Source organism: Athene cunicularia, assembly GCF_003259725.1.
Source record: "Athene cunicularia isolate RWA chromosome 3 unlocalized genomic scaffold, athCun1 chr3_part1, whole genome shotgun sequence".
Taxonomy (NCBI): Eukaryota; Metazoa; Chordata; class Aves; order Strigiformes; family Strigidae; genus Athene; species Athene cunicularia.
The window spans coordinates 51429128-51433681 of record NW_020799097.1 but is presented as its reverse complement, the minus strand read 5'-3'; positions in this window follow the sequence as shown (position 1 = coordinate 51433681).

Sequence of the window (4554 nt, the reverse complement as noted above, 5' to 3'; positions counted from 1 at the left end):
AGTTATTTCTTAGCACCCGCTTACATTTTAGATCTGAAGACTGCTATGTTAGTTCTGTTATACAGTGTGGCTTGGAGACAGTGACAGACAAGAAACAGTTTACTTTTATTTTTTGGCATTTGGGGATAATTCTTTGGAAAGAATGTGTACTGCTGGGAATCACAAAGCCCTACGTGGGTCTGTTTTCTGGAAGACGGAGTATGTATCTGCAATTTGTCAATGCATCTGCTACAAGGTTAGTGTGTATAAGTAAATTAAGAAAGTGGTATTTAAGAATAAACTCAGGCTTTTTGCGTCAGGTTTATTCCACCATAGGAAGCCAGCCTTCCCAGCATTCCCCTCTGATGCTCAGCAGAGGGCTAGTGCTGTCAGCAGAAGGAGGACAATGATGCATCTTCAAGTGTATTAACTGTTCTTCCTTTCTACAAAATTATGGAATGTAAGATACACACTGCCTTCCGTATTTTTGAAAAGATACTGTTCCCAAAAAAGAATAAATATATTCCTTGGCTGGATCATACATGCACTGCTGTTCCCAGTGTCATTCTCCCACAAGCTTCTCACTGTCATTTAAAAAATATTTTTACTGAAAGTCAGTACATTTTACCAACTTTCACATAAAGTTTTAAAAGTTTATTTGAGTAAATAAAATAAGAGTAAAATATTTTTTTCCTCTGATAGGATGCAACTCTTAGAAAGTCTGAACATTATGAAAAGATGGATGTAATATTTTTATGTTATTTCTGGATTTCCCCAGGTAACCTCATGTGTGGGTTTTTTTCCCCATGTCCATGTGCAGCCACACAGAGTGCAAAAACATTCAAAGCTTATAAGCACAGACATTTATCTTTTAGAAAAAGTGTGATCCCACTTGAAGATGTCGTTCTTACAGTTTAAATACCTGCTTTGCTCATTTGGGAAAACCTCTGTGCAGTGTCTGAGGAAACACCTCTTCCAAGTTGTGTTTTAGGGGCATTCTAAGACAAGAAGAAAAATAGGCTGGTATAAACATAAACATTTGAGATTAGGCTCTCTACAATAATAAGAAAGGCCTCTTTTGTTTATTTTTTAAAGACATAATTGTAATCAAGTTTCCTCAATCTACCTGCTCCCAGAAATGGTCCATCTACTACACTAAATGCAAAGCGCTCTTTTCCTATCCCTGCCAAAACCCTTCCTACAGTTTCTGCGTATTAGCGTGATTAGCACTGACGAACAGGATGAAGCACTCAGCTCAAACCCTTCCCTTCCACTTCCAGGCTGCTGTTCCTACCTCAAAGAAGGTGTCCCCAGGGAGGGAGATCTGCCACCTCAGCATCCCCTGGCAGTAATCGCCCATGAGTCAGCAGGACCCATTTAGCACTCCCTAGCCAAAGCACCTCCTGAAAACACAGTGGGAAGTTTCAGGCAAATACTGTCAGCCTCTTAAAATACTGTAGGCAAGTTCAGATCCTTTCTTTCCCCACTACTCTGTAATTATTATTATAATATGCTATACATGACAGGCTATAGCTAGTAAAATACACACAGCCAAAACCAAACCGAATGGAAACATTGCTCAGTTAGCAGTGTAGAAAGGGAGGAAGCACAAGAGAGGATATAAAATGGCAAAGCTGATTAGTGACTTATTGGTCTGTGATTAGTGTACTGGTTTGAGTGAAGAATTTGAACATGACATTTGGTTATCCTTCTGAAGGGTAGTCTCAAATCAAAAAGTTTGTGATAAAAAAACCCCACAACACTGTAAAACTTACCACTTTGGGGATCTTTTAAAATACAAGTGTCTTAGGTTCTCAAAGAATCCAACAAGTAATGCTGATGAGTTTTTCTGAGAGGCAGCCTAGTTTTACCAACAGTGGTTTGAAACAACCAGGAAACCTGAACTAATGTCCTGCCCTGTTCTGCAAAACAGCTGCCTTGACATCTCCTTGCTATTACAAACTTCAGTGTGTTTTGCTTCTCAAAATACTACTTTTCAGTGCAAACTGTGGCTATTATTTATTCAGCATACATGCATGGTATCTATCATGGATTTCTTGCCCACTGAGAAGTCTGACAGGCAAGTTTATTTATACATAATAATATATAACATATTTTAATATTTACTTATACAAATAAATCCTAAGCAGACTCCATAATTTTCATATTGCCCAACTACAAAAATGGCATGACTTTTTATAACTCTGTAGGAAGATAGGAGCACAGAATAGGAAGGGAAAAATATTGACACCACATTATTTAGAACATATGACTGGAGAATTAAGCTGTTGACAGTATTTTTCATGGTTTCCATTAAAACAGCTGATGGGGAAACAGTGTTTCAGTGGACATTATTTCAAGATTTTAATGAATAAGTGTTTTAAGGTGAGGTTGGAGAAAGAAGGATAAAGTAGTTTGGCATGGGGTGGAAGGTCACATAGAGGAAGGTGGGAGAAAAAAGCGTTATGGACTTAAGTCTAAGATGCTTAGAAAAGTTGAGGGAGTAAGAGGAGAATATAAAGAGCTGCTCCTGTATTACGTAGGTAAATTCTGTTCTTATTTTTTCTGTCAGATTTTCTGGGTGATTCATGAAGGCAGACATCAATATGGTCAGAACATGGCAGTGAGGGCCAAAGAACAAGACTTGTGCAGGAAGGAGCCGCTGTGGGCATGCGCAAGCTCAACTCACGCAGAGGCAACACACTAGCACATCTCACCTCTGCCACAGGGCCCACAGGAACTCAGCAGCTCTGCTGGTCTTTATGATCCTAGATTACAGCTCCCCTAAAAGGGAAACCCAAGGCAATTTCCCATGCAACTACCAGCATGTGGTTTCTGACTCTGCACCTCGCTCCTCTCCAGCTGTACTAGCTCAGAGCATCAGGCTTTCTGTGGCATGCTGCCAAGCCAGTTTATCTGCCCAGGCTTAGAACAGCTCTGTGGCTGATGTGTGATATTGTTTTGGTCTGCTTTCATTGATTAGTTGTTTTCTGGTTTGGCTCAAAAGAGAGTGGTGGGTTGTTGTTTGGTTCACTGTGGTTTTTTTTCTTTGTGACATTCTGGTTTTAATTCACAGCAAGAGCATTCAAAGTTTTGGACAATGATTCTTTATTCCCAGTTTCTTGATTATAAAATTCAGTGCATTTCTTTCCTATAGTGTTTGCAGGAAGAACATCTGGTTCTTTGATTAATTTCCAAGCTGCCTAAGATCCGCAAGAATATTAACCTCCACTGATTTGTGGGGAGGTAAGATTATGCATAAGCCCGTAAAAAAGGCAACCTTTAGGGCATGCAAAAATGCACCTTTTCCTAGAGCCAGATGCTGTTTTGTTTTGTTTTTTTGTTTTTTGTTTTTTTTTTTTTTTTTTTTTTCTGAGAAGCTTAAAGCATTAAGGCACTGTTTGTAGTTCTGATAGTCTCCAAGCTGGAAATCCGTAACTCTGCTCTCCCTCCAGACTGTGCTGGGACAGCTGAGGTTGGTCTCTGGCCAGCAGCTCTGTTCTGCCTGAGCCTGTGCCTGCTGCTGGCCCAGTGGCTCCACTGTGAGCTCTTCAAAGTCCATAGGATCAGAATCCCACCTGGTGTTTCTAGAAGGGCAGACCGGACTTCTCCACTGAGCTGCCATTATCATCCACCAGGATAAAAAGCAAAAATTGGGTTTTCAATTGATCTATGCATTTCTACTCTTGTGCTACTTATACCTTCTATATGGTAAAATAGATTTTTTTTAAAAAAATCAATTTGTTTGGAAAGTCTAGGAGGGTAATAAAGAATGAGCTACCTAGGAGCCTGAAAATTTTGTTTATAGATCTATAACCAGGTTTTAAATGATAAGTGTCATGAGTGACATTTTCTTTTGGAATTCCCTCTCCAAATTCTTATACGAATTAGTGGAACAAACTCTGTAGGGTCCTGAAATGTAACGATCAGGAGTCACCTACACACAACCTGCACAGCCACCTAGACAGAGAAATGAAACACTTTTTTTGTTGTAAACACAGGGCTGTAGACATACTGATAGGAAACAAGATTACATTTGAACCGGTAAAACTGTAATTTCATCAGGAAATAAAATGATCAGGATGAAATGATTCTCTGGTTAAATACTGGTAGCCAAAAATGAAATCTGGGGAGGAAAACGGAGGAGGAAACGTAAAGCTTATTTATTGGAAACTATTATAGTTCTCTTTGCTATTTCAACATGTTTTATTAAGTTTCTCTCCCTTTGCATCTGTATTTTACATGTCTTTCCTGTTCTTGTTGAAGCCTAAACCGCAGTTTCTTCAGTGCTAAGTCAAAAGAACTTTCCAAGCCTAGGAGGCGAGTGACAGCGAGATGTGCCAATCTGTCAACACGGGAGCATCCGAGGTCACGGGCCGGGTTGTATTGGAGAGAGGACCTGAATCTGGAGCGTGCGGTGCCTTCAGTGGGCGTCGGAGGTGGACGCAGACACCTCCAGAAATGCCGGGAGGAGTGCCGAGTTGCAGGGGACCCGAGGGGCACAGAGCGTGCAGAGGGCTTTTCCGCGCCCGCGGAGCAGGGCGCAGCGCGGCGGGAGGGCGGCACAGCCCCATT